This window comes from Falco peregrinus, chromosome 4 (assembly GCF_023634155.1).
Source record: "Falco peregrinus isolate bFalPer1 chromosome 4, bFalPer1.pri, whole genome shotgun sequence".
NCBI classification, from domain to species: domain Eukaryota; kingdom Metazoa; phylum Chordata; class Aves; order Falconiformes; family Falconidae; genus Falco; species Falco peregrinus.
Window position 1 is genome coordinate 25,945,845 of NC_073724.1, and position 27,371 is coordinate 25,973,215.

A 27,371-nucleotide genomic window follows, 5' to 3' on the forward strand; every position below is an offset into this window, starting at 1 on the left:
TGATAGCACAAAGTCTACTGAGATTTTCTCCCCAGGTGAATATGCAATTTTGACCAACATAATTTGTGTTCAGGTAAGGGAAGAGGGAGGAACAGGAGACACTGTACTGCAGGGTAGGTCATCAAGTTAGTTGGGTTAAGTCAGTAAACAAAAATTTTATTCAAGTCAGCAGTTTTACATGAAGACAGTCTTAATTGCCGATTTAGCTGATTAAAAACAACACGAGGCTCAGAAAGAAATGTCTTTGTTGTCACATGGCTTATGGTATATTACAATCATGAGAAGGAGGGTGTTTTTCAGGAGAGAGCTATTTTTAGACCTTGGACCATTTTTCCCTTAGAATGGAAAAACTGAAATGTCACAGGCAATTTCCTGCTCTTTAGGCCGTTAAAATACTTCAGGACAAAGAGGTTTTGCTTAAAAAATGTAAGTCTGGCTGGCATAGTGTTTAACAGCAAATTGTTTTCTTAAAATAGGAAACCAATGTACATTAAATTAAAGGTTCCCAGAAGAGACATGTTCTCTGAAAATATACCTTTTTCAAAACTGAACTGGGATTCCTTTCATTCTTGCCAACATCTGCATTGTCAGTTCCAGTATTGGCTCATAAAAACATATTTTTCAACTGACATTTTTCCCCTTTCCACTACTCAAATAATTTACTCTATTTCCCTTGCTTGAGAGAGGTGAGATGATTTTTCAATAATTAGCATGGTGGTTTGGAGTATATTGGCTCTCAAATATTGCGCCAAAACCAACTATATGTCCATCAAGAAAATGTAAGTGAACCTCATCTCAGAATTATAAAACCAATAAATACCAGCCCATAACTGGAATGGGGTACAGTATGCACTGATAAGATCCAGTTCACAGAACGTCACGTCACCTGAGCCCCTTTCTCTTGGGATATATGTGGAAAAGACCAAGTGTGAGGTTGATTTCCAGAATGATACTTTGAAAAAGCATATACATTCTGACCGTCCAAGGTTATTGCACATGCAAGCTGATTTTCAGCAGCTGAATATGCAGATCCATTATGGTATGAATTTGGAAAGGTAAAAAAATTGATCTTGCTTGGAGTTAGCATTGCCAAAATATTACCAGATACCTGAGATCAGCTGATGAGAAAAATTTGTACCTGCCCATCCAGCCTGCCCCACGTGGCCTCAGGAAATACATTGCATGTAGGAGAGAAGGCATACCAGAAACTGGAAACTCGAGGCATTGCACCCACTACGTTGTTGTATTGCCGCTGCTGGCGGACTGAAATTGAGGGGGAAAAGATTCTTTGCACAACACAAGTGCTCAAAAACCCTGAAGGCTACAGAAGTAGAAATGAAACATTCATAGCCTGAGGAAGAGATTGGAAATATCAATTCTATTGCTGAATAGCAGTTTGAAAGTATGGGAATAAAACTGGCCCATATGGAGCAGTTTAATCTCTCTCTAAAAGAACTATGTAATACCCCATAGCTAGCCATGGCCAAAAAAAAAAAAAAGGACTAGATCTTGGGATGAATTTGAAATCACTTAAAGTCAGATTTCTAGTGATTTCTCCATATAACATTGTGGCCATCCACTTACTGGACTTTCGGAAGTCCTACTGAAAAGCTTAAGCTGTTCATATGTGGTTTACAGAATAATTGATTTCAGTGGACCTCACAGCTGAGCTCTAGTGTTACAAATATGTGTAAACCCCAATGCATAGCCTTTCCGTATGACATTTCTCCACTTGTACAATAAAGACACTATCAACTGACAAAAAGTTAAGGCAATAAAGACATTAAAGATTAGTATGGTGGGAGCCACAGAAGGCACTGAAATAGATCTGCTGAACCACTGGGGGTTTTTGTACTCTGAAGCCCTACTCAGGGAAACAGAAGTCCCTTGGGTGTGTGATACTGCCTTGCTGTTACTAGCAGAGGCAGAAAAAGATTGGTGTCATGCAAGGCAAAGGGGGAAAAACTGGGACATCAAGGGAAAAGAATGAAGAAAAGCGGGGGAATGAAAGCAAAAAGAGGCAGATTCTAGGATGCTATAAAAAAATGTACTATGGTTAATTGACATCTTGGTAATAAATATGTAATAAAAATTACAACAGGCAGAGGGGCTGACTAACAAGTGATGGGTCAAATGTGGAAATAAAGACAAAAAAGAAAGCAGGAATCATGTTTCAAAGAGAGGCCAAAATGAACTTAAGAAAAGCAGAAGAAAAAAGAGGTAGATGATACAGAAGGCAACGCTGCAAAAGAGCAGGGAGGGGGCCCACCATGCCCCATCTAACCACGCTAGCTTCAGCAGAGTCCTCCCTGATGGCAGTGACTCAGATGGGAACTGTGTCCTTTGGCAGCACTGAGGACATCAGGGACACAACGGATGGTATACAGGCAGCAGCCACGTGTGCTGAACCCCATTGTGCTGCCCAGACCACTTTTTTTCTCCAAGTGTATCCATCCTGGCTGCATTTGCCTATGGCACGGCTGTGGCAGTTCACAGAGGTGCCTGGACCATGCCCTGTTTGGTACCACCTTCAGCCGGTCAGCATCAGGGATGCTGGGCTGGATGCTCGGTATCAGCTCCTGTGCAGCACCGAACATGGCTTCCCAACAACACCTCCATCATCTCCTCCAGTGCTGCTCAGGGGGAACTGGGAAACTTGAGCAGTCACTGTGGAGTCTCCAGGACTTTTGAATAAAGGTCTGTCACAGAGTCAGACTCGGTGAAGACGTTACCCCCTGGAAACCTTGGTTGCTCAGAAGCTTTCGCTGGCTCCTATGATCCTGGAAGCACTAGGAAAAACCTACAGTCTTTGTTCTAAGAAGTATTTATAAGGGTTGTGCTCAAAATCCACGTATCAGCTTTTCCTCAGCTAGAGGGATGTTGGAAACGTTCACTGGCATGCGTGTGTTAATTCCAGTGAGCTGCAGTTTCTGTCCTGCAGCCACCGTGTCTCCTTTCCCCTTCTCCCCACACCAGCCCATGGCACAGGAAGCCGGTGCTGCTGCTCCTACCGGGATTGCAGCCCTCGTCCTACCCTCAGGAGTGGGATCCTTTCCCTAACATAAACATGCCATTGTGCTGGATGCCAAGGATCCTTCTGATAATACAGGCTTCAGATGCCTGTGAGAAATGTGAGGCAAGGCTACAGGATAAACATAGCAACCCAGTGACTTCATCTGCTCAAGGAGCTCTCTGGGTTCAGCCGTGACTCTTCAGTGGCATTCATAATTTGCTGTTTGAATTCAGGGGGACAGAAATAAACTATGTGACAAATTATTTTCACCCAAAGAATTCTTTCTTATTAACTAACTCTGAAACATTGCTATGCCTCAGTTGGATAGCTGAGTTCACTTCAGTGTTGCTGACAAGTGTTATTTCTAAAGTGACCTCCTGCACAGGTGGGCTTTGTTTTTCAGAGGTGTGTAAATCCAGTGTTCGTTTAATTGCACTTTGCCTACTGTAATCAATTGTTGTAGCGATAGCGCCTTTAACAAAAGGCACCAAAAGGATGCTATTTTTAACAACATTGGTTTAGAACTGATCTGCACTAGTTCACACAGAGATCAGAGATCATGGCCTGCATTATGCAGGAGGACAGACATGGTATTAGCCCTGGTTAAGCATAGCTTTAAATGTTCTAACCCACGGTCGGAATAAAATGAGATTGTTGAAGTGACTGTGCTTTTTCATGTAAGGGTTTCAAACTGACCGGTACAACACTCCTCTAGCAGGAAGGCGCTCAGCACATGCCAGTTCATCCTGTCTTTCTGTGATTCCAGACCATGAAAGCATATCCCGTGAACCTATCGGTGTGATTAGTTGCAAAAACATTAACACCTTATCTTCTTGCTGCTATTTTCCAGAAAATTTTGTATCTGCCAGTACATCTCATAAATAAATAAATAAATAGCTTCATTTCCAGTGACAACCCAGGAGTTCTGAGACTTACATTTTGCAGCTGTACACAGTAAACATTGCTTGGTGCGCTAGTAGTCCAGGATTCCCAAACAGTCCTAGTGATGCTGAAAGCCAGTGCAGACAGTAACCGAAGCTGGTGGCAGCCTTCGGTGTCTCCAGGGTCCTTTGAGCTGCCATGCTCAGTCCAGGCCTCAGAGGCTGCTGTCAGGTGCTGCTCCTGCTTTCCAAAGGTTTCATCAATCCATTTGAAGAAAGCATTAACATCACCCATATGCTATGCCAGGAGGAGTTTTGTACACAGATTTCACAAGCTTTGACATGAACATTTAAACAGCAGTCATATGAAGATAGTTATTATTGATCAGAAAAACTTGCTTCTGACGAAAGCATTGCTTACTTCTCAGAGATGCAGCAGTGCTTCAGAAAATCTGTTTCAAAGGTTGTCACAAATACAAAGTGCGTTGGAGTAGATAGAACCAAAACCTGAGTGTGAAGGGAGAATTCAGTCTTTTAGCCTGAGAAGTGAGCCTTACAGTAGTCTGATCGTGGAAGTCAAAAGGAATTTAGAAAAGCGTCTTGCAGATTGCTCTTTAATTTTAGTCTTAAAAGGCTAAGCTGTGATATGTAATGTAACTGCCGAAGGACATGCCACCAGAACTGCTTGGTTTAAACTAAAGAAAAACTAAATAGTTTGAAGAAAATTATCTGAAGTCCATACCACCGAAATTACCCCATTGTTCTATTTGAAAATCATGTTGTTTCTAGAAAATCTGACAAGGAAATCCAATTCTTTTTAAATGACCTAAATTAAAACCACCCTTATTGTAATGGCCACTCTAATGCTTTAAGAGGTCTAAGATTTTTTCTTGACTAAACAACTAGTGCCAACCAGAGATCAAGAGTGAGACAAAAGAACACACAAGCATCGGACCAATGAAGGACAAACCACAGGAGGCAGAGGAGAAGAGCAACACCGAACAGAGGAACTATTGAAAAAAGGTTGTGAGGGGTAAAGGGGAAGAAAGCTGGCTGAGTCACTGAGGATGAAAACGTGAGAGAGGCAGTAAAATGTGAATGAAGAAGAGAGAAGTAGAAAGGGAAGATGAGAGGAAGGTGATTTGACAAAGGGATGAGCAGAGGATAAAATCTGGTTGGAGGTTCAGAAAACATGTTTTTTGCCTGTGGAGAATTCAGCCTGAAATTGCCTTCTACTCAGAAAATGAGAATGGACACTTTTACTTTAGGGATTCAGATTCAGAAGGAAGACTAAAAGAATAAGTTACACGGAGAGACAGTTAGCTGCTCTGTGAGTTCATGGCTGACTGAGGGCCCAGCACTCAAGTATGGAAAGCTTAGAGTAGGTACATCTGACAGTGGAGAGTGCAAATGACTGCAGATTTATATAACACATATAAAATATATTTTGCAGCACACATGAGTCTCGGCAGTTCCCATCCTCATACTAGTACTCATCTGCCTAAACCTTTCTCAGGAAATTAACTTTCGGAGCTACAGGGATTTGTAAATTAATGGCCAACATCTTATATTAGATGACCAACATCCTCCTAAGGTATATCCATGTTAGTCACTCCCGACTAATAGCTTTCTCTGTCCGTTCACTGCAGTCTGATGAATTATGCTGCAATAGGAAGATTTAACCCCAAAGCCAGTTTAATCCATTGTTTGCACAAAACCTTGAGAAATTTTGCTCAGTCACTGGAAAGCCAGCAGAGGAAACCCACATTAGCACAGCCTTTACAAATGATGAATTCAGTGCTGGTGAGTAAACACAAAAAGCAAAAAGTCCCAATGAAAAAGAGCTTTTTGTCTTTTAAAGCAGCAACAATTTACAGCAGATCAGATAGACTTGATAGGAGGAGCTTCTGCTTTCAAGCTTCACAAATCACAATTTTTTTTGCATCAGTCCACTTTGGCAGATTGGTATCGGTGACCAAAGTCTGGATTAGGAACCACAAAAATGCTGTTACCCAGCTCCTGTGGTAAGTGATCTAATCTCTGTGCAATGCTAGACACAACTGTTGGGAGATGGATTCGTGTCTGTGAAGTCCTCAGAAAATTGTTTGCATTGCTCAGACAACACCTGGACGGCTGAACTAAGGATCAGTGATTTAACACCATTAAGAGTGAGTAGCAAACAAGCAGCTACAGATACCAGCTTGGTTTTAGGACAAGCTGCCTTTTTGCCAAATCATCACTGGGAAAAAGATTATCAGCTGACATCATAAAATGAAACCAATTAACATTAGTTAGGAAACTGGGTCTTTTCCTATAATAGACATACATGGAGATTAAATATGCTTAAAAACTCTACTAACCTTAGTTCTGCCTTCTCGCAATGGGATTATGGAAAAAAAACCAACCAGGTAACTTGTGATGTCTATGCGAGTTATTGGAAGCCTCTTTTCTGATCACTTGTCGAATAATACTTTTCTTCTCTTGCATGAATTCTTTTTATTTCTTTTTTATTTCTTTTTTAATTTTATAATGGGTTATTATGGTTATAATGGATTATTTCTGATGGGTTAATTTGTACTTCTTCAGACTGAAAGGCTGGAAGGTTACTATTGAGAGAAATAACCAATTCAAACCTGGGAACTCTTGCAGAAGGAAATTGTAAAACCTAAAAGCAGAAGTGAGACAGAAACTCTACTCCCATGAAAAGCATAAAAGAAATTTTCTTTCTTATGAATTTAAGCAAAATTGTTAAAAGATAAAGATTCATCTTAAAATAATTTGGTCAGTGTTTTAGACCACAGATGCAATTGCAGTGCTGTTGACTTGCAACAACCATCCTTAGCTACTCGACACATAACAATTTCAATGTTGATTAAATAAATTAAAGATTTCTGCTTAAGTATCTAAGTTAAAACCTTAGGACAGTATTCTCAGGATTTTTTTTATAGATACAGCCCACTAGAGTGAAACAAAGCAATAATTCATCATTGCTACAAGGTCCTGAAACTATTCCTCTGGCTTACCTGCTGGAGACCTGAGCTGGGAGGAGGGATAAGTTGATGCCAATTTCAGACAGAAGTTTGGATGCTTACAGGTTAATGTGCTCTAATGTGAATTTCAGAAGCCCAGCATCCTCAGGTTTTACCACGTTGTTCCCAGCACAGTGAATGAGAATAAAATTCAGTATATTCTTTAATCAGATTGTAAAAGAAAACCTACCTTCACATCCCATGCACAGAGCAAAATACCACACAGAGTTAAACTCCTGGAACTTCTGGGGACACCCTATTCCTCTGTTCCTTCTGCTGAAACTGGGTCACCCAGGGGTAAAGAATAATGCAAGATTTTGATCATACAGAAAAGCTTGGCTGCACAGCTGGGGGATCAGCAGTGCTAACCACAGACCTGTCTTGTTGCTCAAGATAAGGAGAGCCCTGAACCCAGGTTACTCGCTTTTAAAAGAAATGTGCTCTTGTGATAGAAAATGGTGATTAAGTAGCTGTCACTGCATGTTGTGAGAGGCTGGATCCACTTGATGAGAGTTCAAATGTGCTCTGTCTGCAGCTGCTGGGTTTTGGGGTATTCCAGGGGTGTGGATAGATAATGTTTTTAGAGTCTAATGGGGCTTTAGCAGGTGTTACCTACCTGGCCGGGAAAGCCTTGGGCTCCTGCTCAATACAGAGTTCATCAAAGCTTTTGCACGACACAAAAAGCACAGCTTAGACTTTGGTTCACCCCAGAATTCAGATCTTTCCTTCTGTAAATTCATACTCATTGCAAAAAAAAAAAAAAAAAAAAGGGTTCTTCAAAAGGGTTCTTCAGTGAATGTTTAGTTTTCTGCATGGCCAATATCAAACCCAACAAAAATGCGACAATAGCTGATCACCTTCAGGTTAAAAATTCCTTGCCCATCATTTTTTATATCACCTAATCGGAATAGCTTCCTGTATGTTAGGGTGGGATTTGTGTATAGCATTAGTGCTTCCTATAAAATGGAAACTGGTATACTGAGGATGCCACTTTCAGCTCATCTGTGGACGTTTTATGGTTCAGACTCTGGAAAGCTTCACATTATTTGAAAGAACTCTTACAAAAGTTTTTGTCATTTGTGTTGTAATCCTCTTGCTTCTACAGAAATTACTGCCAACCTAAACTACCCTGTGCTAGCTGCTGCCATGGAGATGGCAGCGATATGCTTGGGCTTCTTTGTTCTGTGGAACACCTCCAACAAAGATTTTCAGAAATATATTTCATTTTGTCTAGTGAGAGGAATTCTAAACACCATTGCCAGCAGTGCTGTTTTAATGCCATTAATCTCCAGTTCAATTAGTAGTTAAAAATCAGGGCATTTTTTTTCTCCTGAATTCAAATTCTTTTCCAGCCCAGGAGGAGGGTTCCTCCTCAGGAAGCTGGGAATGATGTTTATATTGATTTCATTTTTCCTGTTATGCCATTCTTAAGGGGGATCTTCACAATCTTTGGCACTTTTTTTTTAGAGGGTACAACCTACCAATAAAAAAAAAATAGTCTAAATTTGGGGGTTGGGGCTCTAGCAAACAACAACAACAACAACAACTTTCTCTCGACTCGTAACAAACCAGTCCTCCTTGTAGCTCTGGGTTATCAATTGACTCATGGTGCTCAGAGAAAGTATTTGTTACTGATAGTTGCTCTGGGACTGTCTGTGTGAAGTATCTCGCATTTTCAAAACAACTGTTGCAACAAAAACCTGAGACCAAGCTCTCTCATATTGCTGTCAGATATCTTCCATAGCAAAATTGTACATATGTAAGGGCTATCATGGATGTTTCAGCAATTAATGTAGAAGATCTTTACCTTTAGTTTGGCTAGCCAGTTTCAAATTGCATCTTTAAAACAGGAGTTGCATAAAATCTCTGGAAATCGAATAACAAAGTGAAGGATATCCGTGCTTGGCAGAAGATGGAATGGCACCTCATGTGTTGTTCAAAGGCTTTAAAAAGTTTTGGCCTCTTACCTGTTGCTTTTATTAAAGGTCTTTACATTACACACTCAAATATATCTACAGTGTGGGTAAGCAAATCCTGTCACTTGTAACACAGGTGTTGCACCTGTATAATTGCGAAGAGAAATTAGCTTTGGGTGTCCTCTAGTGAGTGCTGTGTCTCCTACTGTTTCCTGCAGGATATTATCCCCTATTGAGGCCACACTTGGCCTGACCTCACCAAATTCCAATCTGATACCTCTGGGCATGTACAAACACTAGAAGACTGAATGCCTTTACATCATTAAAGTTAATGGATGGTGGTATTTTACATTTTAGACTCAGCATCTCATTAAATTGTCTTTGAAAATAATATATTATTATTGATTGACAAAGTCATAAGCTATAGTGATGTGAGGAATTGTTTAGCTCCACAGCTGGTACTTATTTTCAGCTGCTGCCTTCTCTGTCAAGTTATTAATTTAAAAAGGTCTTAAAAAGTGAAAGAAAGGCTAGGTGTTTGTTTCCTCGATGATGTTTGGTTCATGTGCAGACTTTCTACCTCTTAATGTCCCACACTTTGGGAAGCAGAATGATGCCTAAATTTGTCATGGCACCGGATAAAAGTAAGCAAATCCTACATTTAAAGGCACAAGAAACTAGTGTTCTTTAGAAGCAAGGACTGCAAATCTGAGAAATGTCATCAAATGAGTGAACTCGCCAAGACTGGGATAGGGAAATATTGTCCACAATGGCCATGTCAAATATTTGCAGGTTTTTAGGCTAGCTTTACTTTCCATGGATTAACGCATGTATATGTCCACAACCACAAATCTGTGTTTATTCTCACCTTTCAGAATGTGCAAGGATTAGAAAAATTTAATAATAATCTTTGTCTGTCTGGAAAGGGATTGTCCTACAGTGGTTTTGTGCATTGCCAGTATGATTCTGTGGTTTCTTCAGGGTGCCCCAAGTGCATGTGCAAGGAGGCTGGAGAAGAGGACACAAGGAACCTTAGGCAGCATGGCTGTGAGTGCATTGTACCTGCTTACTTGTTTTTGCAGCCAAGTCACGAGCCTGGTCTTCATAATAAAGGAAAAAGAGGTACGTTTAGAACTCCATTTTCTTGCCTTTAAATGAACTTGGGAGGGGACGTACGCACCTGCCAATGATTCACTAAGAAAACCAGCTGGGAGTTCAGCAGGTGGGCACCAGGACACATGAGTAATTACCCTGACATACCCTGAACATGGCACATGTTATTGTAAATGTGTGGGTCAGTGCAAAGTCATACACGTCATATATGAATAGCACCATTGTTTTGTATTGCAGAGAGGTTTTGGTAAGTGTAATCTTGCTTAATTTTTGAGAAAGCTAAATCAGAAGAGTCACTAAATATGTACCAGATGATATACCCTATGTTTTCTGAGAGGCAGTGGGTGTCGCAATTCTGTTGGTGAGCGTGGTTATGCCTTTAAAAGGGATTCACCCTCAGGCAGCCACAGAAAGCAAAAGTGTCATGATCCCATCAGCATCTCACACTCCTGTGATCCCATCAGCATCTCACTCCTGTTATCTGAATGCAGAGGGTTTGGAGTTTGGCTTTGACCACCCACACTGGTAGACACTCAGGGCTGCAGTTCTCTGCAGGTTGTGACAGCACCTCAGAGCTCCCATGTGGCCCATCAACATCTCCTTCACGCACCGTGATGCTGTGACTCCAGCAGATGGCCATTGCTCTCAGCTGTGCATGCCTACATCTGGAAGTTTTGCACCTACTCCTGGTTATCTCACGTCCCATGTGGTCCCAACATACTCTGAGGCAAAGCAAAAGTGTTAATGTGACAAAGATTTCCCAAAACTCACCCCCTGGGTCTTCTTCCTCCCACAAAGGAACTTCCAGGAGGGTGGGTTGGTTTGTTTGTTTGGGATGTCCCTCCAGGGTTTGTCTGGGAGCTGACGGTGGCAGTGAACCCACAATTCACAGTGAACCCACAATTCCTTCCGTACGGCACTTCTGTTTGGAACAATAACCACACTCATGGTCACAAAGGATGAGCCAAAGCAGAAACAAGGCAGGAGCAGCAGCAGCCACAGAGTCCAAGGCTGCCCTGGCATGCGGGGCTTTGTGCGAGCAGTGGCGGTGGGGACCGCCGGCCCGCAGCATTGCCTGTGAAACAAGCCCGGGGCACCCTAGGGTGGCCTTTGAGGGGGGGTCTACGGCGGAGAAAGCAAAGCCTTCCTTCAAGCAGCGTCAAGCCATGTGTAGGGAGATGTTCAGGAAAAATGGACAGGTCTGGGAGGGAAGCCTGTGGAGGGGATGTAGTGTAAATGCCAGGGGCTCGCGGGGTCCTCAGCGGCCCCCGCTTCAGTCGACAGGTCTCTGAGCGCAGCGGGTCGCTAACGTGGCCTCGGCACGGCACTGAGCCCGCTGGCGGGGCCACATGGCTTATTGCCCCCTTCCCGTCCCCCAAAAACCCCGGTGCGGGGGCGGGGGCGCGGCCACCTCCCGGCGCCTTGGAGGTGGGTCCAGCGCCGCGGTGCCGCCAGAGGGCGCCCGGGCCCTGCGCCGCACCGGGCCGGGCCGCCCGCTCCCGGGGCAGCGGCCGGCGGCAGCGCCCCCCCCAGGCGGCAGCGCCCCCTCCCGGCGGCAGCCCCCCCCCCGGCGGCAGCCCCCCCCCCCGGCGGCAGCGCGGCGCTGGGCACTCCCCGCCCGGCGAGGCAGGCTGTGGGCAGGCGGCCCTGCCCGTACCCCCCCCCGCGGCAGGCACCTTAAGCAAGCCCTGAAGCTGCAGCGCGCACCGCGGGGAGCCCTGCGGTGGGTTCGTTCTCCCTGTCCCAGGCCTGGCGAACCAGCAGAGCCCACACGGGAAGCAAAGCAGCCGTGTCTTCGGGCCAGCTGGAGAGCGGTGGAGGGAGGCTGGCACCCAGGTGGGCACACGGCCGCCGGGGCCGGCTCTGGGCGGCAGGGGAGGGGGATGCTCCATGCGGAGAGCGAGCGGCGCCGGGGGGTCCCACCCCGGGCTCTTCCTCAGGGGTTGCCGCTCCCCGGTGCTCCGGGGGGCCGGAGGACTTGCCCGGCCAGGGGAGGCTCGTAGGGCGGCTGAGGGACCCCCGCCGCAGCCGTGCGGGAGAGGCGGGTGCCCCGGTGACCTGCAGCGCTGTGGCTCGGGGGGTGCGTGGCCAAGGCGCCGCCCTGGGTGCACGACAGGTGCGATAAAGCCCCTACATCCCTTCGGCCCTTTTTCTCACAATACCTGTCATTTCATTAGTACCTTCCCCCCCCTCCTCATCCCTCGTGTTGTTTGCGTATAGTGCGATGTATATTAGTTGTATTTATTCAGTAAACTATTTTTCCTGCAAAACATTACATAGTTTAACAAACTTCAGCTGTATTTTTTTTCTTTTGAATACAGCGACATCTTTTACTACTGATGTTCACAAAGTGTTTCTTGAGGCCAAATTTAGGATTTGCAGGAAGGGGAATAAAGGTGCCCCTGCTTCCTTAACAGGTTTTTTTCTGACACACCGATAAATTTTGTCCTATTCCACTGGCTCTGAAGTTCTAGAATTTCCAGAAAACCAGAAACTCATCTGAATCCCGTTACAGAGAACGCAGACCCCGGAGCTTGCTGAACCCTGCGATGCTGGCGTGCTGTAATGAGCTGGAGCCCCCCTGGGGTGCTCGCGCTGTTCCCACGCTGCATGGTGCTACTCTGGTGTGGTAAGAGGATGTTAGTGTTACTTGAAAAATGCAGATTTCCATATTAGAAGAGAAGGTACTGCTCTATGTGTCTATCAGAGGGCAGAGTTAAATTTAGATATAATGTTTAATGTATGTTTATTAAATTTATATTTACATTAATTAAGTTTATGTATAACAAAATTTCTGCTTTGTTTACACTGGCAATGAAGTTTAGAGGCACAGGCCTAGTGCAGGAACAGCACCATACCATAGTCCTGTTTTAATTTTCCTGGAAACTGCACTTGAGTATGGCAACATGCTAGACCACTCTTGTCTACTGCAGCCTGGGCTGGAAGAGTCACTTGCACAATAATTTATTGATGTAGCTACAAAGGATATGGTTCTTTTACAGCAGCTCTTCTTGTTATGATTAAATGATACTACTGTGGCAAAAATAATTAAGATTATTGTGAAAGACTTTTTTTCAGTTTTTAAGGCAGAAGGACGATCTTTGTCTTCTGAAGACCTCAGTTTCCTACTGCTGGAGAGGTTTTCCTCCTTTGTCTCTTTAATTTTCCTGGTGTTTGACATTTTTTGGTAATTTGCCGTCCACAGCGCTGCCACATCTCTGGCAGTTCAGGAAAGCAGACATTACAAAAACTGTGTCCCGAGAAACACACTGTGTATCACATGCCAAACTCTTACAAATGTTTCAGGTTGTTCACATTTTATTTTGGTGGATAAGTCAGTCTGGAGGAGGGCCTGGACAGGCACTGACGTTTGGATTCAGTTTCAAGGCAAACCATCAAATGACATTTCTTATGCCAGTAAAAGGAAACCAACCTGTGGAGCCTTCTGGTAAAGACTTCCTTCCTTTGGAGAATTTATAGAAAGAAAAAAATAAAGCTCTTTATTTAAAAATAACTTGTGGTTCTCTCACAGACACAACTAGGAAGAGCCTTGACCAGGTAGGAAACACATGATTTTTGAATATCCTCTCTACTTTTAAAGCTGTTTAAAAGTATTAAAGTATCTGGGTAGCAGAGTATGACATCCACTTGAAATTCTATGATAAACATTCAGAAGGATTTATATAATTAGATATTACAGAACTAAGGGAACACAACTGTGCAGACATAACTATCAAAGACAGGTAATACGTTGCCCTTTGCTCTACCATTTAAACGTGTGCTACTTGAGCTGGTGTCATTCCACACTGATTTAAGGAAGCTGGGAGAGGAGGCTAGCAGCATAGTACACTACATTCAAACACACAGGGCTGGGATTTTTTCAAAAGATTTAAGGGTGATTGGTGCTCAACTGCTTTTGACCAGATTCTTCTTTTTTATTCTTTGACTGGAAGTCAGTATTGGACACCTAAGTCTTTAACTTTCCTTCCATTCCAGCTTTCAGGGTTTTATCCAAATGAAAAACTGAAAATTCAACTGGTTTCAATAAGGGAAACTCCTTGGCAGGTAACATTGATAGTTAATACAAAACAGAAGGCAAAAACTAGCTATGCAGGACTTATACTGCCCAGAAAATGAATGGTGCTACACCTAATTTAACTCAGATGCTGTCATGACAGCTCTCATTTAGATAAGCATTATCCATAAATCGACTTTCTAATAAAGATCTACAAAGCTGGAAAGAAATGGCAGTGCTGTGCAGCAAGGGGAGTGTTTGCATATACATAGGTATGTATTGTGCCCTGCCTAGTAGCATAAACATTTTTTCTGGCTGGAAATTTTCAGACTTGGTCTGCGTTCCAAAACAGATTGAGATGGAAAGGAGGAACTTGAAGTAACATTAATTCTGGAAAAATATTTTAGACCTATGTATAGTCAGCTTTCAGTAAATACAATTATATGAAAGATGACAAAACATATAATATGAAATGCTGAATTAAAACGACAGAACCATGAAACAGGTATAACCTACATTCTTTGCTCATAATTTTCAGTTATGGGTCGGTTACCAAAATACATGTCCTGTGAGCGAGCAACTTCATGGATATGAACAAGTAAAGTTCCTATTGAACGATTTGTAAGACTGTGATCGATACTGCAAACACATTCAAAAGACTTTATTTTCTTACAATCAGGAAATAAAACCCCACAATCAATATTAGTAATTAAATTGGTTTACATTTAATTGGCTTGTATATAATGATAATAATTAATGCATTGGTTTTTACTTCAGTGCTGCTGCAAGAATCAGCTTGTCTACTTGGCTTTCATAAAGACTTCTGAATGTTTCCTTGTAATAGAAGTGATTTCCTTTGAAAAGATAGCTGGTTTCTCTTTTGGTTATTGTGCTGGCTTTTAACTTGCAGTACCAGGAGCTGGCAAATTGGAGGCTTTGGTTCACGAATCAGACCTCTGCCTCTGGCATTGCTTGGGTAGGAATATGGAAAATTTGTTTACCTCCAAACTAGAGGTGTATGTTGAATACAGTGTAGTGTGCTACCTTGATTTTCATGTCAATGAAATGTTCTTCCCTCTAGAAATGTGTGTTGTTCAGATGCTCATGTTCCGTGCATAAGGAATACTTTTCAGCTTCTCCTCCTGGAAGGTATTTATGGAAATGATTCTCAAAGACCAGTTGGAGGTGAGCACGTGAGGCAGAAGGAATGTCATTACGTCTTTTCAGGCCTCTGCTTCTCAGTGTCTGCGAGCTGGAATTTCTGTTCTGTTGTAAACAATGGAAGTATCTCCTTTCCTCCTCCTTTCCGCCTGCCCTCCATCCCAGCCAGGCAGGAAATAGGGTTTGTTCCTCCTCTAGGACCCTGTATGGCTTCACCTTGCTTACATACAGGATCTTTCTACTCTTTCTCTGATAACCTGTGAAGTCTTCTATCAAGATAAATCCTGTCATCACGCCACCTCAGGTACTGATCCATGGGGCATACTTGGTGCCAGCAACCAGCTGTGGGAAGGTCTTTGGCTAGCAATCCTATATACATAGGTAATATTTCCGTTAGCTGCGAACAAATAAAACTGACAGTTGGAGTTCATGAACAGAAAACTGTTGGTTTTGCTAACTGGCTAACATTTGCAAGGATTTGGCAATGGGATTGCCAGCTGCTACTGCTTGCAATTGAGATCACCTTCTCTTTGTATGTAAACATTAGTCATTTACTAAAGAATGTAAAAAAACAGGTGTTTAGTGTTCACTGGTAATCTGTTCTTTTAACGGGATGCTGTAAGATAGCACCTGACATAGAACAATTCCTTGTATGCTTGTTGTTATTAACATAAACACTCTTCTACTGTTGTTACTTACGCTGTGCTGTTGGTATGTATGGTACAGAAAAGATAAACAAAATGACAGATGTCTAAGCCAGATGAAATTACAATTAACCTAATGACAGACAACAATAAAGGAAGTGTGGCAGGAAAATGTGAAAGAACATAAAAATCACAGCAAGCTATGCTCACTAACTTGTTTTTTTTTCTTTTTAAAGAGGCAGTTCTGCATTTTGTGGTTAATAGAGGAAGCAAAGGTTGAAGCTCCAAACTCTGGGAGGGAAATTCAGCTTCCACATATGACTCTCAAAAGATTTTGGAATGCACGAGTGCTTTTCACACAGGATGAGAGAAGATACTGAAGGCCAAGTAATTTGCATGGAAAAAGATTACAATGATTTGTGAAAAAGGAGAGAATTAAGCTGTCTCCTGAAGGTGTGCCCTCCAGAATGGCTTTAAATTTAACCTTCCTGTCAGCTGTATAACATAGCAGGACTTCTGATGCCACGGCCCTGCCTAAAGCCAGACCTCCACATTTAGTCTGAACTGCCAGGAACAGGTTTCATTAGATATTTCAAATTTATGGGTAGACAAGTCCAAAATGAAAATTAACCAAGCATTTAAATACATCTAAATGAGAATGTATTAATAAAAGGTATCAATTCTTCTACAGTAGACTTCTCTAAATGGGGTACACGGGGACATTTTACATTTAGCTGCTTTGGCAGAGCACAGACGTATTAAATGAAAGTCAGGCCTCCCCACTTTCAATGTGCGGACCCACCAAGTACACACTGAGAAGGAGATTAACCGTCTGGGCCCCGAAGCTTGCAGCTCCGGTCCTGCTGTCACAGCCCCAGTGGAGCTTCCCGGTTTTTGGTTCCTCACCTTGCCTGTGGGGCACAAGGCAAAGGGAAGGGGGGACATGCAGCAGCAGGGAGCATGGCCGTTCTGCACAGTGTGAGTAGTTGGGCTCTCACTACTGGCTGCTTCATTCACCGTGGCATCGCTTGAGCTGGAGGTGAGCCTGTTTGCTTTGGTTAGGCTGTAACACCTGCCTCGAGGAGTGATATGTTCAAGTTATGTGCTCATATGATGTGCAACATGCACATTTCACATATGTTGACCACACCCTAATGACAGACTGTCCTTGCTCATGGTAATTGCGATGATGTGATTCATGTCTCTTGAAAAACACAGCATAGCTCTAAAGACACTGGACTTTTCTTTCAGGTGTAAGTGGGATGCTAAAAATGAGGATGAAGAAGCTGCTGTTGCTAATCATGCTAATCATGGGCTAGCATTTAAGAATGGTAGGATCCTCTTCTGCTGAAGGAGGAGCTTGAAAAGTCAAGAAAAACATGTATAAGGGAAGTGTGATACAGTATTAGCGTAATACGCAGTGAGCGCACTGGCAAGTCTAACTGCAGTCAGACGTGCGGGTATCAAATTGTGTTCTGAGGATTAGTGAGCTAGCTTTGAAGATACTACTGAAGCACTCCTTTTCAAGACAAGTTATACTGGGATGAAACATTCAAAAACCCAATGATCTAATGAAAAAGCAATCTCAATTTGCATTCACATATGGTAGTGACAACTACATTTTTAATATAGGAGATAGACAACAACCTAAAAGTGGCAAATTTTTAAAAAGGTTAAGTTCTTCCAAAAGACAGTGAAATGCTTAGCTGGGGTGAGCAATCAAGCAGCACGCTAGCAGAGCTAAAACATTTTTCTGTGCTTGTGACAGCATCATTTTCTTTTTGTCACAAATTGTTATGGCCTCTGAGCCAAAATTACTGGAATTTTTTCCATTGTGCATGAAGCATTTTTACACAATAATTCCGTCTATTCTTAGCAAGATGTTCTTTGGTGTGAATTCTATCTATTGTTAGAAAGCATTTTTGAGAAAATATGATTCTAATCTCGTGGCTTTTTGCCTTGATATCAAGAGAGTTACTACCAAATATGCAGTCGTATCTTTTGTTAATAAAACCAAGTTATAGAACCTATTAATAGATTAGTCATAAATAATGGTGGTGTTGGGAGGGAGGATTATATGACATTTTACTTCTAATAAATTGATACTCCCAAAGGGTATTGATAGCAGGAAAATTAGCTGTTACTAGCCTAGTTCATATACAGACTGTCTTACAGAAAAAAATAAAGTATTGAAATAACCTCTGAGAAAAGAGAAATGTCATTTGTAAGTTTTTCCAGCCAAAAGAAAAATTCTACTATTTCAGCCCTGAAGTATACTACTGACATACGCTTCAAGGAGCATATTTTCTGCACTGAGGTCCTAAAACTTCTTCATAATGTTGACAGCCACAGCAAAAAAAGAAACCACAGTCAGGAATCTCACAGTGGAAAAGAGAACACCACATGAAATGCTCATTGCTCATTTTCTAGATTTTCTTATATTCAGAAGAGTATAGGACATCCTAAATATGCTGACCAGAACTTCAGCCGAGCTGGTGGTCATAGAAAAGCACATACTAATAATGTATGCCAGCTGGATGGCAACAGGGAGATCAAATGCGCTGCCAGAGCTTTCATGCACACAATTATCGCATTCTGAATAACACTGTAAATGTAATGCTTTCTTTTCTTACACCACCACCACCCCCCAACCCCATGACCTCTCTATTGTTCTATCAGATCTGATAATGAGGTTGAATTAGTATAATCCATAATTTTCAATTCGGTCATAGATGAAAATTATGGCTCACCAGACTTGAGGCACATCACACGTACTGTTTGGTTGCGGGTTTGGTTTGGTTTGGTTTTTGTGTTGATGCAATTCCATGAAACATTTCACAGCCTGCAGATTTGTTTTTGCCCAGTTATGTCAGTGATTGGCAGAAGTGGTGCCTGAGACCTACAAACCAAAGAGTGGTTCAGTAGGCAGCTTACCTCTTCAGGACATCCAGGTCTGGAAGCTGGGCATGGCAACCCCCTTTCCGTCTTTCAGCTGGGTATCTGCAGGATACTGGCAACTGCTAAAAGGAAAAAGCAGCATCTCTCAACTTTCCCCCCTGGAAATTTCCCTCTGGCATTCCCAGTGTCAGAGTTTACAAAGGAAACACACGCAGCCCTTGGACCTGCAGAGTCTAATGTCAGTGGCACCAGGCAGTCGTGCTGGTCATCCAGGAAGGTCTCTTCAGCTCCATACTTAGTGTCATTTTAAACCTTTCAGCTTTGGTTTTGACAGAACTTCGCATTTTTCATTTTTGCATGCCACAGGCTGGAAGTGTTTAGTGAATGAGGCAAGACGCTGTGCAAAGAGAAAGTCTGGTGATTAAATAAGCTGCCTCCCACCCCAGAGAACTGGGTTTGCAGCCCTGCCTTTGCCACAAAATTTTTCATTCTTCGGGATGATGGGCAGCCATGTATAACAAATATTACTAAAGGATGGTATCTTCATTATCTGCTTCAGGCAATTCGAAGTGTGTAACTTGGATATAAAAATCCAGAGCTTCCAAAGTGAGATGCCTACCTTGCTGGTAAAGTCAATAGAGAGGAAAACATGTTTACTTTTCTGGAGGAGCACAGAAGAGACGCTTGCTCTGCTTGGAGCCAGACCAAATCTTCAGCAGTATATTGGTATGACAAAAGGAGTAACTCAGCACGGATCTCCCCAGCATCAAACTATTCTGAGGGTACTGACCTTGGCATTCTGTGCAGCTGAGGTGCTGGGTCAAGTAATGAATAAAATCCTAGCTTTTTAACTTTGTGCCAGATTGCTCTGTTTAGTGACAGAAGTACACCGCTGGATACTGATCTTAATTCAATATAGTGAGCTCAGCATATGCTTTTCTTTTGGCTGTATTATTGCTATACCAAGTATAGCAATATGGTGTTTACAATACTAGGCATTACAGAAACTTGCAGATTTTCCTGTAGTAAAGGTAAGATAAAGGAAAAGAGCCCTGATTTTACAAGTTTGATTTTAAAGGGGTGAGAGATCTTAGAATTAAATTAAAAAAAACTAATTAGATGTTTTTAAACTGGAAGAAATTCTAAGCAGCTGATCTAAATGATCTAAAGATCATTTAAACTTTCCTTAATATTGTATGTGACCCACTGAGTATTAATGCAGCTATATTTAAAAAAAATAATCTCTGGGAGTCAGTTTAAATGGTAACTTTAATGTAAACTTAACAAGAACTTGAGTATATCTGAACTTTAAAAGCTCTCAGAGTCCTTAGAAGTCTTCTGCCTACGTAATTTGCCTAGGCAGTGTTCACTGAGGGATGACGGAGGACAAAAATTACAATCATCAAACTAATTTTGCTTATTTTTATTTTTCTCTTTTGAACATTAGAAATAAAAGAAGTTAGAAATTCTTTGCATATATCCTGCATCTAGCAATGATCTGTTCACCACAATAAAATATTGACTTGATTTCTGAGGGTGTTGTTGACTTAAAAGAACAATATTCATCCAGCTGGGTTCACAGTGCTGGCCAGAAAAAAGTAAAAAGGAAACAAAACCCAAGGAAAAAAAAAGAAAAAAATCCCTGAATAAATATCAATGACTGCTATATAGTAGGAACTATTCTGGTTATGAAAGTAATACTCCTATAACATTAATGTAATAGTACTATGGATGTTTTTTTCTGATCCAGGCATACTGGGGAATGCTGTAACGAATTTTTCTTTTCTGAACTGGTATAGCTTTTGGGGGTTCTGAGATTCAGCACTTCCATGCACATCCACTGCATGTGGTAAAATTCACCAAAGGACAAAATAAACCATTTAATTGTATTTTTGCCTTCATTTCAGAAAGGACAGACCAGTGGGAACTATTATCCAACCCTTTTGTCTAATATGTTGGTCAGTCATCATGGTGAATGAGGAGCAATGATCACTTCATTCCAAGTTGAGCAAAATGAAGAGATTTCTTCCTCCATAAGGCTGGAGATAATCACAAAAAACTACGTCACGGCAAGGATGGAGGAGGGATATGATACATCTGCATGGAGAAGACAGAATAATCAGTTTCCTTTAGCACAACAGATAGGAAGCATCAACTGGTGATAGCATGAGGGTTCAAAACAAAAGGTAGTACTTCTCAAAGTGCATGGATAAAGATCTTTGCCATGTATGTTGTGGCTGCTAAAACAACTGGATGAATTCAGTAAAGAAAATCCCTTGAGAGCTGCTGAATACAAGGATAACAGCTCTGGGCCAGAACACCCTGAGTTTCTATTTGCTGGCGATTGGAAGATGGTTCTTGAAAAAATGTCACTGTATGCTTGATTTGTCCTTACAGTCTTCTGGGCAGCTGGTAGTGGCCACCATTAGAAATACAGTACCGGGCTGGGTGGACTTTGGTGTGACTTGGTACAATCATTCTCATCATACAGATTTCGTAGCATGTTTCCAGTATCCAAATCACAATATGCATTGCCAGTATTTTGTATTACCAAACTGGAACATATACTTACTGGAATACATGTGAACTGGCATGTTTCTTTAGATGGAAAAAAAAGGGGGTTGTGGAGGGTTGTTTTGTGTTGTTTCTTTCCCTAAGAGTATGCAATACCACAGACAATACATCTTTGGATGAAAATAAAAAATCAGCTGCAATAATGTGCTTTTGTAAAACAAAATTGGGCATATTCTGCACAGCAAACATCATGTGTTGGAATAAATATCTCTCCAGTGATGTCAATGTGAGAACAAGCACTACACTGTTGTTGAAGTAATTGGGAGTCACTGAGCGAGTGTGCTGGGGAATCCTGCAGAAAGCCTATATATGGTAATTTATCTAGAAAGTTCTCTCTTCAAAAGCTTTATGCAGGAGAGTGAATACATTTATCGTCGTTCATATCAACACAAGACACATACCAGTCTTCCGTCCTTCTGCCAAGCACCCTGTCCGAGCAGCACACAGCAGCGGCAGCAAGGAGGGGGCCTCCTCACCATGGGGCGTCATAGCACATGCCATGGCTTTAAGGCCAGGAGGCAAAAAAACATGCCCTGCTGGGGCTGAAATGTGGTGGGCTGTGGTCATCGGGCATATGAAAGCATGCTGGTACGAGAGGGTTCTTTGTAAAAGCCAATAGGACAAATAAATCTCCCTTACTTTAAGTATAAAGTGAAACAAAACTCCAGAAGATTAACCTTTTTCCCCCAAGTTTAATTTAACCAACATTTGAAAAAAAAATCCAGCTGATGTCAACAAATGTTTTTTTTTAGAGAAGTTGCCTTACAGCAACTTGTCACAATGACGCAAGTAACACAAGAATGTCATTGCAGTCACTGACGCTAGTATAATGTGGGGTAAATATAGTACAATAAGCCTTAAATTATAATCACAGTAAGTTGAAATATATTTTTGTACGCTGGAGTTCACAGCTGTCTCTGCTCACATCTGCACAGGTTCTCCCCAGCACCCACCGTCTCGTCGCCCAGTCCTTGGGCCCTCCTGGTCAGCTCCACCCTTTCTTCCACCATCCTGTTTTATTTTGGGCTCATGACAAGTCTGAGCTCAGACTGAATCTGTTTCTTAACATTATTTTTTTAATAAAAATTAATAGCAGCATGAATAATGAAGGAAAAGGAATAATATCGTGCCAGTATACAATCATACTGCAAATGGTTTGTACCGTTAAAGCGTTCCAGGTCCTCTGTGGCCAATTGCAAAGACCTGGATGGAGGAGGAAAAAACAATTGTATTCTGCCAGGAGAAGCTGTTAAATTCCTGTGAGTGAATGTGGTCCTGACTTAATTACCACTTCCAAGAGCCTATTTATAGTTGTCTGGGAAAGCACTTAAGTGAAACAGGCTTAAGTTTGCAAACAGAGTAAGTGGGTGAGTATTCACAGTGAAGATAGAGATGAGAGAGCCGACTGGAGTAACTACCCCCTACTCTCTCAAGCCCTGCAGTGGGATGTTAGAGCAGGAGCTTTGCTTTGACTAAACTAGCTTGATGACTCAGCAGATCCCTTCAGAGAATTTTAGAAATCTAAATTTTTACATGTTGTGCAATTTATGCACAACACTTCATGATGAGCTTCAGACTTGAAAGTTCACTGGGACAGAATGTACCACAGGAAGGCACATGAAACATTTCTTGTGTGTCTATGAGGGAAAAAAACCCAAAACACTTTTCATGATTATAAATATCCTAAATGTTTTGATAGATAAAATGCTGATGTTTTGATAGATAAAATGCTGAGGCTGGGCATTGAAATGGTTGGCAAGCTGGGGTGTACCATGAAGAATGGGATTTGTCCAGGGAAACAGGTTCGGTGGGATTTCCTGAGTACAAGCACTTACACTGTTTGAAGCAAGTACTACTGACCGCTGATTCAGCGTGAAGCATTGTATTGGGAATGGTGAAGAGAAACTCACACAGCCTTTATCTCAGGCCTTTGAGAGAGAAATGAGTAGGTGCTGTGACATGGAGGATTAGAAAGGGGTATGCAAGCTGGATGTAAGTGGGCCTGCACTCTAAGGGGAATTGATTGATATTTAAATCTATTGCTACAGTTATTTAATATCTAAATTTTCTATATTTTCTAACTTTTCTGTTTGTAAGCTGCGAAGCCTAGAGGAGTGTCATATCTTACTATTTCTACATAATTTGGTTTCTTCAAAACTTTCTGTTCGATAATTCTACCTATAGACTGCGTATTAAATCAGTGTCATAAAGGAAGAATTTTGGTATGCTACAGAATTTCAAATGTGCGTTATACAAGCACACTATATACATATTTCAGTGTTTTGTGGGCATAATGATATGAGAACAAATAGTTATGTATACGTTTCTTTGCAGTGAGTATCTAAGGGCTTGAATCGGATCCATTCAAAAGCTAACCACAGCCTTAACACTTGAACCAAAAATACCGTAAGAGACTATTCTCTTCATGTGCCCAGATGTACTGTCCTCTTTGCCAACTACCTCACGTGTCATGTATGCATACTACGCACTATGGCAATGCAACTCGTAATGTTACTTCCCTACCAGGAAGTGAAGCACACAATAGCTTGTTATTATTTATTTCCTTGGCTGGATGTGGATTACTGACCCAAAGACTGTAACTACAGACCTTCCATGGTCCATTTAATTGGAATTACTACGAAGAAAAGAAGCAGGGGGGCAAATACCCATGAATACAAAAGGCTTGTAGGATTGCTTCAGCATTTCTCAGATGGAGTTGTTGTTGCAGAATGAATAAATCTTCCCCTACATAAATGCCTCCTGATAAAACACTCTTGTTTGTGAAATCTTTCAGTTATGCTTCATGTTAGATTCAGATTTATCCTCTGGTTTTTTTCCCACTGATTTGGGATTTTCTGCCTGTTTTCTATGTGGAAATACCCTGCCTCAGGAAGAGTATCTTATCAGGCCTGCTCGGTGTGTAAAGAGAAAGACTTGCTTCCGTCACGTGTACACAGACACAGCTCTCTACTCTGTCTCCCACCCTGAAAGTCCTCAGGGATTTTACATGTCTGCTTTGCTTCCTGGCACCCTTCACAGCTATAGCTGTGCCAGAGAATGATCATCAACAGATGATCTGTTCCTGGAGCCCTGCTCTTGGCTGCTGACAGCAAGTGAGGGTTTGAGGGTTCGCTACTCCTCAGTTCCGCTGCAGTGGATGACTGTTGATCACCTTTCCTACTACATACCGTATCTCTGTGTCAGGTATTACACCACCCCTGAACCCCTATGTAATCCACAGGGATTGGTGCTTGTCCAGTTCCTCTTCCATAACATCTCAATCGCTACCCCTACAAAAGGGACAATGTCCCACCTTGTTCCACATACTTAAACTCAAGTGTCAAATCTCTTCTTTGCCCAGCAACCCTCTGAAAGAACTTCAGATGCCACACCAGCTTGCGGCTGCAAAAGCGGGGCAGCCAGCACAGTTTCCACCATGCTGGAGGATGCTTAAATCTCTGTACGGCAGCCCAAGGAGATCCATCCCTGAGACAGATTTCTCAGGAACAGAGCGATTCAGCCAGCTAATAGGTTGTCATACGCAGTGTGCAGATTTATTTGGTTTGGAGAGATGGGCCTTACAAGATGCCTTTCTGTGTGTATGTGAACATGTATGTGTGTACATATATATCTCTAGGCCCTCTCTATCTCTAATTTATATTTATATTTTTACATATATCTGTATGTGTGATGAATAGAAAAGCCCTGAAGGGACAGAGCTAATGAGAAAATACGTCCCGGTCTCTTATGATTTTATTCTGTTAGATACAGGAAAAGTAGCAAGCCCCAGTTTGCAGGATGAGTGTGATAGCGTCAGGACAGTGGTGACAAAGGAGCCTTTGCTCTGCCATTCCAGATGACATCTATGATCACAGAGAAGCGACAGTTTTTAGTTAGGTGTGAAGACATTATCAAGGTCCCACACAGGTTGGAAGATCTAGGAAATGGGAAATAAATTGCAAATAAGTACTCACAACTAGAAGATGAGAATGGAGTTGTTATTCTACACAATGAGATAACAGTTCTGACTGGCTGCCATTTTCCAGGAATCATGAGAAAGAAGTAGAGTGCTAAAATGAGGCTGGGATTTTTATGCAGAATTAAGGGCTTCTCCTATGGACAGTAGGAAAGCTGGAACTTGTTATCTACAACTTACAGTGGGAAGTGTTACCTACATTTTCTATGGAAAATGTTCTGGTATCTATTACAGACCTGGGTGTAGAAGCATGTATAACAGGGAAGATGTGTAGGTAGAATCTGTGGTTATAAACACTGAAGATGGCACGGGAGGGTACACAAACAGAAGCTGCTTATGTAATTTCGAGTTAATGGGAATAGGTGTGACTGAGGAATGAGTGAATGTGTGAGCAATGTTTGTGGGTGGAAAAAAATGGAAGGAAAGGAAAACAGGTGTGGAATGAAGGTGTGTGAAATACATGAGAATTGAGATGTGTACTATATATATGTGGAGAAGATACAGGTGAGACAAAGGACTAATGTAAATTTATGTAGATAAATCTTTATAAGAAATATGATATATTTGCATTTGTGCAGACTGATTAATGTGTGCTGAAAGCATTTAATTTCCTGTGGCAGACTTCTGTCTCTTTTAAGTTGAAATCTTCTATTTATCACCTGTTCCATACTATGCCGGCCATCTTAGTTTGGCAGAGGGGTTTCTTTCTGCAAACCAAACCAGAGATATGCTGTGTTGCATCAGGTTCTCCATCCCTCTCTTTCCCTTTACCACCTTGAAGCATAACAGACATCGAAGAGGACAGAAAATAAAAGGGAAAAGCGGCAATGCAGGGTCAGGAGAGTTTCATTGTGGGGGAAGGATGGCACAAAACGCATTGCAAATTAGTGCTTTGGCATAAAAACTACAGTGACTTTTTCAGGTTATTCTCTTTTTGCCTTTTTGTGTTACTCAAAAATAATCCTTGGCTTCTGAATGCTTTGTTCATTTCCTCCAAAGGAACAGGCAGAAGGATGAGGTAACATCCGAGGAAGGGTACCATACTGGTCTGAAAAATAATTGAGAGTTCCTGCCTGGCATTTTGGCATGAGCATGCTGCAGACAGAGGGAGTTTCTATTCTCATGAGGCAACTGCTAGCCCTGTCATTTCCTACTGGTACTGTAGGCAGCTCTGTGCACAGCTGGCTGGACTCTTGGAATCAGGTTTTTCAACACCTTAATTCACGAGCATTTAAGAAGCTTCAGCTCCTAATTGAAGCTAAAGATTTTTCTAGATACAGACAGCCTAAAAATTAGATCAAAAGCCTAGGACAATTTTAAATCTGAGGGTTTTAGGAGATATTCTCACATTTAGCCTGCAAACTTTGCCCAGGCAGAATCTAAGGATTTCTTTTTTTTTTTATGTTTGTTCAACATTTAGGGAGATGTAAGCTGCCAGTTGCAGAAGTAGCCACAGTGCACCTGAAAATCTTGGACCTGTCCTTTATGTAGTAGCATATACATCCTCAACTGCACTTATAATGAATCCATGAGATCTAGGCCACACTGGACATACAGCTCATGTTTTACACAGAACATGTGCATCATAATTCTGCCTGAGAAACTACAGTCCAGCCAAGTCCTTTTCTGGTGCTAACCTGGAGCAATTTGCCAAAGTTAAGACAAGAATTTAGTTGAAGGGCTATGAGCTGAATGAAGTATTCCACGCTCAGTCCTGCTGTTTCCCCTCTTGCTCACTTCTGTGCTGAGCTCCCCACACCCATTTGAAATCTTTTTACTGCCTCCACGGTCAGTATTACAATGTTTCTGCAACCTTCAGCTACAGGTTCTTCACTGAAGCTTGACGCTCTCTTGGGACTCTGGGGACTGATGAGGAAGAACCAGCCCATGTTGGAGGGTGATGCTGCACGTATCCTCTGCAGGGCTAATTAGTCTTGGTGGATTATTATAGCAACCTGGCTCTACTGCTTCCAGGTATTATGAACTAGTCCAGTGTCTTGGCATGGTGCTGTGCTGTGCAGACATTGTGCTAAGGTAATTGCTGCAAGGACATTAAAAGCAATGAAGGGAGAGCTGAGCTGTGGTGCACAGTGGACAGTTTTTTGTTTTGGTTTGGTTTGGTTTTTTTAACTAGAAAATCCATAGACCTGG

General features: G+C 42.0%; 1 long non-coding RNA gene across 6 annotated transcripts; it reads left to right on the forward strand.

The window, feature by feature from the left end:
• Nucleotides 1-11,539: 11,539 nt before the first annotated feature.
• On the forward strand, nt 11,540-22,365 carry LOC114011931 (uncharacterized). Of its 6 annotated transcripts, none has more exons than XR_008747029.1 (3): nt 11,540-11,788; nt 12,468-16,811; nt 20,578-22,365. It is a non-coding gene; the product is annotated as an uncharacterized LOC114011931 (long non-coding RNA). The 6 variants fall into 6 exon arrangements; XR_008747030.1 differs by lacking the exon at nt 20,578-22,365 and having other exon boundaries at nt 12,468-15,432; nt 16,009-19,826; XR_008747032.1 differs by lacking the exon at nt 20,578-22,365 and having other exon boundaries at nt 12,468-14,017; nt 15,049-19,826.
• Nucleotides 22,366-27,371: the final 5,006 nt, after the last annotated feature.